Here is a 13,800-nt window from a genome sequence, read left to right on the forward strand (position 1 = left end):
TTCAGATGCTTAAAGCAGCAAAACAAAACCTCTTAGAAAACCACAGCAAACATCATACTTGATGAAATTCTCTAAGCTTTCCCTTAATCTGAGGGAAAGGATCAAAGATCTGTCATATCTTCTAGTTCAAATTTATTAAGGTCCTGGTCGGTGCAATGAGTCAAGAATAAAAAATGAAAATTGGGAAGCAAAGAATAAAATGGTCATTATGCACAGATGACATGATTGGATACACAGAAAATCTAAAAGAATCCACAGATAAACTATAAGAATTAATAAATAAACTTAGCAAAGTTGCTAGATACAAGGTCAATACATAAAGTCGACTATATTTTTACATTCTAGGTAACAATTATTAAATGATACCATTTACATTACCATCAATAAACATCATGCACCTAGGAATAAACTGATCCCAAAAGTGTACAAAACTCTCCTAGAAAACTAAGTGTAATTACTGAGAGAAATTTAATACATAAATATAAATAGAAGGTTAACTCATACTCATAGATTGTGAATCATAAATAACATTGGGAAGATGTCAATTCTTCCCAAAACAATATATAGATTCAATGCTATCTCATTAAAAATTCCAGCAGTTTATTTTGTGGAAATGTACAAGCTACGTAATTCCAATATTTAAACAGAAATGAAAGAGCCAAGAAGATCAAAGAAAATTTTGAAGGATTAACATTAGAGGACTAACACCAACATATAACAAGACAATATAAAACCGGAACACTTTAAAGTTTATAACACTGGAGCAAGAAAAGCCAAAGAGACCAGTGAAGCAGAATATAGTGCAGAAATAGACAGTCCTGCCTAATTTACTACAAACATACTACTGCAATGCAGTGGGTAAGCCAGTGGTCTTTTTTAGTAACTGGTGCTGGATCAGTTGGACATCCGAGGGGATCTCTACCGCAAATCACAAACAAAAAAGTCAATTCTATATGGGTCATAGACCTAAATGTCAAAGTTGAAATAATAAAAAGCTCTAGAAGATAACATGGGAGAACATCCTCATGGCCTTTGGGTAGGTAAGCCAAGGTTTCTTAAACAGGATACAAAAAGCACAAACCATGAACAAAAAATTGATTAACTGAAATTCACTAAAATAAAAGCTGCAGCTCAACAACACTAAAAAGAGTGAAAAAGCAACAGTATCGGACAAGATATCTGAAGAGACATACATAACCAGAGGCTCATATGTAGAATATATAAAAGCTCTCAAGAAATTAATAAAAGACAACTTTATTTTTAAAATAGGCTCTCACTTGAACGGGTGCTTCACAAGAGTACATCCAAATGTCTGTGACAGAGATGAAAACATTTTCAATATCATGAGTCATCATGAAATGCTAATTAAGACCACAATGAAATATACCATAATGATTAATTTTTCTGGAAACTAACATTTACTAAGTACTGCTGGTGGGAGCATTAATTGGTACAACCACTTTGTAGGAAAAAAAACTGTTTAGAAAGCTGAGTGTTCATTAAAAAGTCTACAAATAATAAACGCTGGGGAGTGTGTGGAGAAAAAGGAACCCTCCTACACTGTTGGTGGGAATGTAAATTGATACAGCCACTATGGAGAACAGTATGGAGGTTTCTTAAAAAAATAAAAATAGAGCTACCATATGATCCTGCAATCCCACTCCTGGGCATACATCCAGAGAAAACTATAATTCGAAAAGGTACATGCACCCCAATGTTCATAACAGCACTATTTACAATAGCCAAGACACGGAAGCAACCTAGGTGTCCACTGACAGATGAATGGATAAAGAAGATGTGGTACATATATACAAGGGAATATTACTCAGCCATAAAACAGAATGAAATAATGCCATTTGAAGCAATATGGACGGACATAGAGATTATCATACTAAGTGATATAAGTCGGAGAGAGAAAGACAAATTATCACATGATAGCACTTATATGTAGAATCTTAAAAAATGATACAAATGAACTTATTTACAAAATAGAAATAGACTCACAGACACAGAAAATAAACTTATGGTAACCAAAGGGGATAGTGTGAGAAGGGGAGATAAATTAGCAATTTGGGATTAACATATACATTCTACTATACATAAAATAGATAAACAACAAGGACCTACTGTATAGCACAGGGAACTATATTCAATATCTTGTAATAACCTATAATGGAAAAGAATCTGAAAAAGAATATATATATATATATATATATATATATATAACTGAATCACCTTGCTGTACACCTGAAACTAACACAACATTGTAAATTAACTAGACTTCAACTTAAGAAAATGGTTAAAAAAAAAACAAGTGAGCATTATGTACACTCCAGTCAGCAATTCCACTCACGGGTACATATCCAATAGAATGTACACATACCTGAATTTCAGGCATTCGCTTAAATATTTAATATTTGAGAATATCGATACCAGTTTTATTCATAATCGTGAAAACTGGAAACAATTCAACGTCTATCCACAAAGTGTGGCACTGAGCAATAATGAGCACCATCAGATGCACCTCACAGATACAACATCAAGCAGAAGAAACCACAAAAGAGCACATATCATACTATTCCATTTACATAAAGTGCAGAAACAGGCAGAACAAATCTATTTTGCTAGAAGTCAGAATACCAGCTACCTCTGGAGAGACAGGTGACTACTGGGGGTGGGTCTGAGGGAGGCTTCTAGGTCTGATCTGAGTGATGGTTACACACGTGTGTTCATGTGGCAAAAGTTCATCAAGCTGTACACTTAAGATTCATGTACCTTACGGTATGTGAATGTTATATACTACATTTTTTATTTTAAAAGTTTTTTTTAATTGACTTAAAAAATTAATAGGAAAAGAGTCTACGAAAGGCAAATAAATGAATCTTAGGAAGAGTTGCTTGCAGGCAAGGACTATGTCTTATATATCTCATTATTTCCATGGAGTCAAGTAGAACGCCTTACATATAATACGTATTTAGAAATGCTAAGAACATCATCATGGTAATAATAATACATAAATTTACATACAAATTCTATTTCTACAGATGCAAATACGAGAGCTTTCAGCCAGCATTTGATCATCCTCATTAGTTTCCCCTTGGATAAAATGGAAAAATGTGGGCTGGCTGATTATAGACAACACAGAACTTATTTGACAGAGATTAAGATGGAAATCTTAGGTTAGCCCTTGGGTTCTAGTCTCAGCTCTTTCCAGTCTAGCAGACTTATTAGTGACTCTATGGAAATTATTTTAAAATACAAAAAGAAGGAACTTCTAAGACAAGCTCACAGCACCCCACAAACACCTGACACACAGGAGGTAGTGAATACATCTTTGTTGAATGCAGGAATATGTATACATAGATAATCATGGTCCCATCCAGTACCTTCACAGTATCACCATTCAATGAAAACATCAGCCTAACATACGGTCAGTGCAATATTTATAGCCTTTATGATGAACCGGAGAAACCACAAGCCAACTGTGGAGGTAAATAAAAATGAAAGCCTGAAAACTTATTAATTCATCACCTACCCCAAAAAATATAGCATCTGTCTCCTATAATTTATAGTAGTTTTTCTCCTCTCTTTCTCACTCGTATGAAAAACTGTTCTGCTCTCAGTATTTCAGTTCATGGCATAGTAGAATCTTATCAAAAACACTTGAGCAATAATTTTCCCCTGCCCACAAAAATTGGCTGAATTTACCTAACCTTAAAAATAGACTCCACTGGGTTTCCCTGGTGGCACAGTGGTTAAGAATCCACCTGCCAATGCAGGGGACACGGGTTCGAGCCCTGGTCTGGGAGGATGCCACATGCCACGGAGCAACTAAGCCCGTGCGCCACAACTACTGAGCCTGCGCTCTAGAGCCCGCGAGCCACAACTACTGAGCCACGTGCTGCAACTACTGAAACCTGCGTGCCTAGAGCCCATGCTCAACAAGAGAAGCCACCGCAATGAAGAGCCCACGCACCACAATGAAGAGTAGCCCCTGCTCACCACATCTAGAGAAAGCCCGCACACAGCAAGGAAGACCCAATGCAGCCATAAATAAATAAATAAACAAACAAACAAGCAAACAAACTTACCATGTCAAAAAAAAAAAAAAAAAGACTCCATTTATCACAGTATTGGGCCCCTGCTTGGAAGCTGTCCCGCTATATTAAGCAGAGTTCTTGACTCCTGATGGTTTGAACAAGTGCAAGAAGGTGCCATTGCTCATTTTCTCCCTTCCGCAAAGATTTGCAAGTCCTTCTCCCTGATTTATTTAGCAGGCTCTTTTGGTCAGATTTTAGTTTGCTCCATTATTCATATTAGAGGGCAACACCATAAACCATCTCTAGTGTTGAGATCTTAAAATCCATTTCTGTATCTTTAGTCTATCCTCAGTCATCTGGATTATCTATATACACAGCACCCCCTCTTACAAAACTCTGGGCTTCAGTCTGCCCACATGTAGAGAGGAATGGAGAAGTGATCTCTCTGCTCCATCCCTACTGCGTGACTGCAGGAAACTGGTATCATTACGGAATCACTGGCACCATTTTCTACTGACATACATGGCCTTGCTTGGGGCCTTTCCAGAGCAATATTTTTGTTTGTTAGAACTTATGTCCTATTTCTTGTTCTGCTAATCATATGAAATTCTCAAAATTCGGTTCTGTAGAAAATGTCCTTGGCAGGACCAAAACTAGAAGATGTTCCACCGACAGCAGATAGGGCCACTTCTTTATAATTCTATAATGAAAATGTTGGGAAGCTATTTCCCCATCATCTAATTTGTGCTTGAGTGTTACTGCCTCATCTCCCCTTCTCTGGACCAGTATCCATAAGCAGTATAACCAGGCAGAAAGATGGTAGAGTCCCAGGGGTTAGAGAGGAAGAAGCCTCCAGATTATTCGGTCCGATCCCTCTTTTCCCTCCCTTAGTTTCCCAAATCCTCTTTTACATTTGCACAAGAGTGATTTCGTTCTCTAAGAAAGGGGTGAGAACTGAATATGTGTGATTGGGTAAGTCTGAGTGAGGGCCCATTCTAAAACTTAATTCTGGCACGTGGAATAGTAGAAAGGTAGACTCCTTGACCTTAAACTATGAGGACCTCGCATGCCCAGCAAATCCTGGCAGCCCTGAGCACAGTTGGGCAAGACTGAGAAGCCAATAACATGACTGAACACTTCACCTAGTACATTACTGATTGAAGAAAGGTCTTAAAAAGCTACAGATTATAGAAATTTAATTGACATTTGTCATATACATGTATACATTACATATCTATATACATTAGGGAAAGTAAAATGTATCTAATTTGACAAGGGCAAAAGGTGACATACTTTTAATTCTGTCGGATGCATGGTCAGCATGTGGTCTGGCTAGCTGAGAAGATCCTATCATAACCATCATCTTAAAAGGAGTTTCCTTTTAAGAAAGTGTGGTGGGCAATGACTGAGGTACCGAAGAGATTAAGATAATTCTTTGTTGTTAAGCACAGATATCTGTTGAAAGCTTTTACTTTTCTATCACTGGTGCTAAGTATGAAACCAAATGGGATTTTGCACATTTAAACGCTATGTACCTTTACTGTTCAAATTTTTTTAAAAAACAGAGCTTTGCAAGCTATAAATTGTATATGCGGTATACTGCCGATTACATTAAAATGTAAGTTTTATGGGAATTAAAATATCTCAGAAAAATGCAAATTGCTTAATTTTCTGAAAAATTACAGAAATTTACTTAGCCAGCTAAACTATGTATCACAGTAGGACAGGCAAGGGCAGCTGCTATCAGCAAAATCATTTTGTTTCCTAAGATATTTTGACATGTTCCCCTGATTGAGCTGTCAGAAAATTGTTCTAATATATTCCATTTGCTAAAAGTTATTTGTAAATACGTATACAATCCCCGCAATCTTTCTGAATCAGTAGCTACGGGAAAAAAATAAAACCACTAGCAAGATGAACTTCTCCCACTCGTCCTAATGAGATATGCTAGCTGGATTATTTAATCACCAACACCGTGCAACATCCAAACAAAACACGCCCAGCTTAGAACCAGCGAAGCTCTAACTAATTGCTTACTGCAAGGTCCCCAGCAGAAAATGAAATTTTGCAAAACTAACTGAAAACCAAACAAAAATAGTGTGTGGTCTCAGATTAGATAAAGCAGTAAGTAATTATCTGCTAAAAGAGGGGATGCATCTGTTTATTTGTGTGCCCAATTATGGTGGCAGGTGGAGGACAGGGCGGTCTCTAGCCTGGCCTGTACCTAGGCTCTTGCTCCAAAAATTATAGCTTTTCCACCATAACCTAGACTGTGGTCTCTCTCATGCGAAACAAAAAAGTGGATATATGTATACCTATAACTGATTTACTTTGCTGTACAGCAGAAACTAACACAACATTGTAAAGCAACTGTACTCCAATTTAAAAAAATAAAGTTTTTTAAAAAAAATTTTTTTAAAAGGGAAATAATCAGTAACTTTCCGTCAACCTTGCTTCCCCCCTCAAGCTACCACCTCTGCTCTTCTTTCTCCTCACCAATGGGTGGGGAAAGAGGTCTCCTGCATCATCCACCTCTGTTTCTACGTGCTCCTTGTCTGAGATCCTATCCATTTTCGTGGCTTTGCTATCACACCGACGGCGACCTAAGAGGATGGGCCTAGGTCTCTCTAGGCCCATCCTCTCTTACAAACACGAAATCCACATTTGCAGCTTTGCCCTTTGTATTGTTTCCTAGGGCTGCTCTAACAAAGCACCACAACTGGACAGCTTAACAGAAATGTATTGCCTCCCAGCTCTGGAGGCCAGAAGTCTGAGATCGGGGTGTCAGCAGGGCTGGTTCCTTCTGAGGCTGCGAGGGAGAATCTGTTCCAGGCCTCCCTCCTGGCTTCTGGAGGCCGTCGGCATCCCCTGGCTCGGAGATGCACGGCTCCAATGCATCTGTCTTCACGTGGCCTGCTCCCTGTGTGTCTTCACATCAGCTTCCCTCTGCACGTGTCTGAGTCCAACTTTCCCCTTTTTTATAAAGACACCAGGGCATCTTGGATTAGGGCCCACCCTTATGCCCAGGGCCCACCCTTACGCCTTCATTTTTTTTTTTTTTAAGCACCTATTGTACTTGAACATTTGTTATTTTATTTTATTTTGTTTTTAATTTATTTATTTCTTTTTGGCTGTGTTGGCTCTTCGTTTCTGTGCGAGGGCTTTCTCCAGTTGCGGCGAGCAGGGGCCACTCTTCATCGTGGTGCGCGGGCCTCTCACTATCGCGGCCTCTCTTGTTGCGGAGCACAGGCTCCAGACGCACAGTATGCCCTCATTTTAACTTCACTATCTCTGTAAAGACCCTGTCTCCACAGGAGACCACATTCTGAGGTCCTGAGGGTTAAGACTCCTACTGTATCATTTGGAGAGGGATGCACGTCTGTCCATAATGTACCTCAAAATGAGGATGTCCCAAACGAATCCCACTGCCTTCCCCTAAAACCTGCACTTGGGCCACGTTTCTTCGAGTCTCCTAAGCTCATGCTTGTCTTTTTCTTCTCCTCACATGGAATCAGTTACCAGTCAGTCCTGTACATCCTTCCTCCACGGCATCTCTAAGCCTCCCCCTCCTTTTCATTCCCACGAACACCATGCAAACTCAGACTGAATGATCTTGCGCCAACTCCACGGTGACTGTCCCTAACAGGCATCTCAGCTCCAGTCTCTCTCTGATCTCTCTATATCTCAATTTATCTTATAAATTGCTGCCACATCAATCTTCCTAACAGACAGCTCTGACCCATTTCCCTCCCTAGAGAGGAGGAAAAAAAAAAATCACTTCAAGGGCCCTTCCTACCTTGTGAATTAAGCATAAATCACTGTCCCTGGTGGTCTCAAGGTTCCCACCCTGCCGGGATTACCCCAGCGCACACTCTCAGAGTCTCTTTCCCAAACATGGCTCCGTGTGTTTCTGGATGTTTCCATCAGAGTCTTGCCAAGAAAAGAAACAGAAATCTCAAAGGGCCTCTTTGAAAGGCATTTAAGGCAGGGACCAAGGAGCGGGCGTGGAGGGTGACAGGACCCAACAGAGGCGGAGAGACACCTAGTGACCAACTACAGTGGGAAGCTGGTGCCAGCCCTCTATCTGAGGGGACAAGGGGAGGGGACGCCTCCCAGCGCCCAGCGGAAACAGGAGCCTGCTGGACACAGAGCAGGGCAGAGACAAGTGAAAACAAGCGTCAGGGATGAGAACACAGAGAGTACCAACCCAATGCCTCCACTCACACCCCTTCTCCCCTGGGATCCTGTCTGCCCACCTCCTCAGCCCAATTCATCAAAATCCTATCCATCTTTAAAGGGCATATGAGTGGCATTAAAGATATTTTTTTACAGGCAAAAGCAACACTCAAACGAATGTAAAATGAACACGTGTCTAAGATTTTACTGAATTCATCACTAAATTCAAGAACCAGTATGATGGTACCAAACGTTCAAAGGAAAATCCAAAGAACGTACAAATACATGCACCCATCAGGAAAACTGAAACGAATTTGCTTGCTAAGTGCAAAACTGCTCAATATCCCCACCTGCATTCCACCAGATACAATCTGCATTTTCTCTGATCAAGAATCCAACATCCAGGAACCATTACCATCAGTTTTCTACAACTTACAGAGTTGTAAAACAGCTCAAAGATAAACGAAAGGCAGAGATAACTCAAATGAGCGAGTGAGGTAGACGGGGCACCTTCAATTCTTTTTTTCTACTGGCCAAATTCAGTCTTTCATAATTTTCCCTGATGACTGGAAGGAAACAAGGAAGGAGGGAAGGAGGGAAGGGAAGAAAAGGGTTTTGGCATCAGAAAGACCTTGAGCTCACCGCCAACATCACTTACTCACGAACTGCCCTTGAGTAAGTAATTTCACTGTCTGCAGCTCAGTTTCTTGGTCTGTACAACAGCAATCAACTGCTTTATGGACTAAATGAATTGCTCCCAGAATCAGATGCATGGTGGCTATCCTGAGCCAAATAAATGATAGCCAGCATACTTGAGGCCCTTTCATTTTCCGTCACCACAAATCATGGAGGTAGACCAGAAGTCCCTTTACAGTCTGAAAATTCTGCGCCTGTAAGTGCTGCCCTCTTCCACGAAGCCTTGGACCATCCTAATTACCAGGCATGGATCCCTCCCTCTTCAGCATCCTCTCCCACACCAGTTCTCCACCTCATGTTCACTCTCTCCGCATTCCCCATCCCACTCACCAGAGACATAAGAAACTCAGGAACAAGCTCAGATAACTTGGGTCCCAGCACCCAGCCTGGTGCTTGGCACATAGTAGGCAGTCAAGAAATATTTCTAAATGAACCCAAAGAAATGATGGATCAAAACTACAGCGATGTATGTTATATGAAAGTTGTTAAGAGTAAATCCTGAGTTTTCATCCCAAGGCAAAAAAATTTGTTTCTATTTCTTTGATTTTTTATCTATATAAGATGATGGATGTTCACTAAACTTATTGTGATAATGATTTCATGATGTATGTAAGTGAAATCATTATGCTGTACACTTTGAACTTACATAGTACTGTAAGTCAACTATATTTCAATAAAACTTAAAAAGATAAAATTAACCATTCATTTAAAAAAATAAATAAAAGCAAGATTACTACACACACACACACAAAAAAACTACACTGAGATATCATGTCACACCTGTTAGAATGGCAATTATCAAAAAAGACAAGAAATAACAAGTGTTGGTGAGGATGCAGAGAAAAGAAAACATTTGTGCACTGTTGGTGTGAATGTAAACTGAGGCAGCCACTATGGAAAACCGTATGGAGGCTCCTCAAAAAAATGAAAATAGAAATACCATAAGATCCAAAAACCCCACTTCTGGGTATTTATCTGAATGGAACAACAGCACTAACTCAAAAAGTTATATGCATCCCCATGTTCAGTGTAGCATTATCTACAATATCCAAGACACGGAAACAACCTAAGTGTCCATCGATGAATGAATGGATAAAGAAAATGTGGTATTATATATATACATATATATACATATGTATACACACACACACACACAATGGAATATTACTCTGCCATAAAAAGAAACAAATCTTGTCATTTGCAACAACATAGACAGACCTTGAGGGTATTATGCTAAGTGAAATAAGTCAGACAAATACTGTATGATCTCACTTATATAGAGAATCTAAAAACAAAAACAAAACAACCAGACTCACAAAGAAAAGACTGGTGGTTACTAGGAGCGATGGGGGGGGTGTGGTGAAATGGGTGAAGGGGGTCAAAAGGTACGAACCTCTAGTTATAAAATAAATTAAGTCCTGGGGACGTAACTTACAGCATGGTGACTATAGTTAATACTACTGTATTGTGTATTTGAAAGTTGCTACAAGAGAAGATCTTAAAAGGTCTCATCACAGGAAAAAAAATCTTTACATGTGGTAATGAATGTTAACTAGACATTGTGGTGATCATTTTGCAACACACACAAATATATCATTATGTTGTACACCTGAAACTAACATAACTGTGTATATGAATTGTACCTCAATCAGATAGATAAAGAGAGAGAGAGAGAGGTATTAAAGCAGTCCCATGGGGAAAAAAGAAAGAAAAGACAGGGCGCTGAAGCAGGAAGGGGTGAGACCACGATTCTCTCTTCTTCTTTCCTAGTTCATGCGTCCTCTTTTGCGTGAGTAGGACTCAAGCTGGGCTAATTTTGCAGGCTTTTCTGAGTGATGCTGTTCTCTGTAGCAGCAGCAAGACCTTTAAACTGAATAATAATACCCCGTCTTCAGGAAAATGATGGCCCCCTTTACTGTCACAAAGAGGACAGCAATGGAACTGGATGCTTTAAATTTCTTTGACAGCCATCAATCAGAAACAATTCATCCCAGCTTTTCATTTGTCTGTAACTCAAGAGGAAATGTTCTCCTCATGTGTCACTGAACCTATAAGCCAGAACTCATAAGCTGATCGTAACTCCCAACCGTGGGCACGGTTCTCAAAGACAAATCATGTCAGATGTGTCCAGAGGTAAAAGAGCACCGAGGATTCAATCCAGTGAGTGTGGGCGACCGTGTGTCTCTGCTAAATGTTTCAAGTACCCCAATCAGCCTTCAATATGCTGTTCTTCTCTGAAAGGCAGGGAAAAAAACTGGGCTCTACCCGATGGGTTCAAAATTGTATGTGCCCCTGAAGTACTTTATGGTCAAAATTTGGTAAAAAGAAATATGGAGTATTATCTTACTATCTTTCTTTTGTGTGTGTGTGTGTGTGTCCAAAATTTCTTTGAGTGTGAAATAAATACAGACTCTAGTGAAACTTAAAAGAAGTCATATTTTGATCACCATAAACCCACTGTGGAAAATAAGTGAGCACAGCTTTTAACAGCTAGAAGCTCAGTGTGACATTCAGTACCTATTTTAACAGGGGCCCAATTTACTCAACACTAAGAATTTGACTTACTTCCTGGAATTTTTCTTTTTTCTTATCTCTTTTTCTTTGTGCTCTCAAAATATATCTTTTACTTTATGTCTTTGGTTATGTATTAAATATGAGTGAAATTCAGATTCATGTGAACTTTATGAGTCTGGTTCTAAATTCAGAGGGAAATAGGACAATTAAAAATTTCATTAGAAGTGGAACCAGTGTGCCAAAAAGCTTTTAAAATAACAAACTTCTTTAAGGAAAAAAAAAAAAAAGTGCTTACCGTAGTAGAAAAAAATAAATTGACCACATAGACTGTCCTTCCTCCCAGGATGATGGCGATGGTGGGCCTACATCCCTGGCTCAACAATCACACTAAGAAGTGTTTATCCCCGTGGACAAGTGTTGCTCACAGCACTGCTCAGGGAACTCCTGCCTCCACCCTCCCCAGACCCAGCAAGGCTCCGTCATCCTCTGAGCTCCTATAGCACTTTCTGCTGTTCCACTCACCTTGCCCTGCAACTGCCTTAGCTCCCCAGCGAGATTTGAGGTTTTCTTCAGGAAACTGGCAAATACTGATGATCGCTTGGTGACAGTAGGTGCCTGGGCATAGCCACCTAGTGGAGGTCTCACCTGGGCACACGTGTCAGTGGCTCCCGCTCTCTGGACAGAACTCTGTTTGGATAATGGGCGTGGAGGTAACCACGTGCCGGTCCTCTGAACACTCCAGGTCAGCAACAGGGAAAGCTTCAGGTTTCCGCTTCACTGCAGAAACATCACTATAGGACTTTTACTGGGCCACAGGAAGCAGGAAGAACACCTTTTATCTGGGCCAACTATCTATTACGTTTTAGGAAACCCCAGAAATATGGGTCAATTCTTCACCAGCCCAAGTAACAACGGGAAGCCAGGGAAGCACTTCAAAGCTGAGACCATGGAGAGGAAAACGGTCACCACAAGGTTAGTTGTTGATGCTGTGATCCACCAGGACGAGAATATCCAGAGACGCCAGCATCATTCAAAGTGTGCATGTCCAATATTTGCTCACAAAATGTATTACATGATGTTCTACACTTGTGTTAAGGGCCATTTATTTGTCTGTGAACTTCTAAGCAGCCAATTACTTACATGTAATTTTTATAATCCACAGTAATAGCTTAGGCTCTTGTTACACACAGCACATCATAGGTACAAAGTATATATTTGTTGACAGAATAAGGGAAAAAAGATAATATGTAAAATAAATTGACCTTCAGCTTCTAGATTCTGAATCTAATTGCATTTGTTTGATTGCTCATTATAAATAAATGACAATGGATGATACTGTAAAAAAAAAAAAAAAAAAACACAAAGTACGCATGTCCAGTTCAAGGGCAAGGTTTTTATTACACTCATTCTTCTAAACAGTTTGAGTCTGGCTGACCCCAGGACTCTTAACATGGCAGAGAGCCCCTCAGAGGTAACTAAGTCCCCATTTTACAGTTCCTGAAAGGATTCTTATGGGACCCTGCCAACCCAAGGTCACACAACCACTGACTGGTAGAGTTCCCGTTCCAATGTTCTTCCCATGATTAATAAAGATGAAAATTTTTAAAAAGTAATAATAAAATTAAATTAAATTAAAAAATAAAGATGAAAGTAAGGGGATAAAACCGCTGCACTGGATGCCCCTGTGATGCCCTGGAAGTCACCTCACCATCTAGAAGCTTCTCACGTGAAGAGTACAGATTCTGACAGGAACCCAGGGTCTCTCCCAGACTCACTCAGACTCACTTCATCCTTCCTTTATTCTCTTTCTCGCCTTAGTCACTTGTCTCAGTCACCTTCCTCTCAGTATCTCCTCACAAGGCTGAGATTTTGCAGGATGAGGAACCCAAGTAAGGTGTCAAGAATCAGATTATAGAAGGTCCTGAACCTGGGAGAGAAGTCAGACTGGGTGTGACAGGAACCTGGAACCGAGGAGTGGTGGCGAGAACACAAGGGTATTAGGGGGATGCAAATGGCAGGAGAATTCAAGGGGGGCTTCAGTGGCTGGAGGAAGGGGGAAGGATGAAGGCTAGAACAAGTACTGGGGTACGAAAGAAATCTAAACCTGAGCTAGGTTGCCAGGGAAATCACGATAGGAGATGATGACAAATTAGATACGAAGGGATCAGAAAGAACTAAACGAATGCACTGAGCACGTACCATGAGCCCGGCACTGTAACAGGTTTTTGCACATAAATTCTATCATATGAGCTTAAACAATCCCTCTGAGATGCCTAAAATTATCTTCAGGTTTTAAGGAAATTTTTTAACATTTTCTCAAGTCCATAAGCTAGGTCCTGGTGGATTCAGGCCTCAGACCCAGGTCTTCTGGAGG

General features: G+C 40.1%; 1 protein-coding gene across 1 annotated transcript in view; it reads right to left on the minus strand.

The window, feature by feature from the left end:
* The window catches only part of RYR2 (ryanodine receptor 2), a 777,004-nt gene that overhangs the window by 756,621 nt on the left and 6,583 nt on the right, over window positions 1-13,800 (minus strand). The gene's annotated exons all lie outside the window — the stretch shown is intronic.

The sequence above is a fragment of the Balaenoptera borealis genome (genome assembly GCF_965194805.1).
Source record: "Balaenoptera borealis genome assembly, chromosome: 10".
NCBI classification, from domain to species: domain Eukaryota; kingdom Metazoa; phylum Chordata; class Mammalia; order Artiodactyla; family Balaenopteridae; genus Balaenoptera; species Balaenoptera borealis.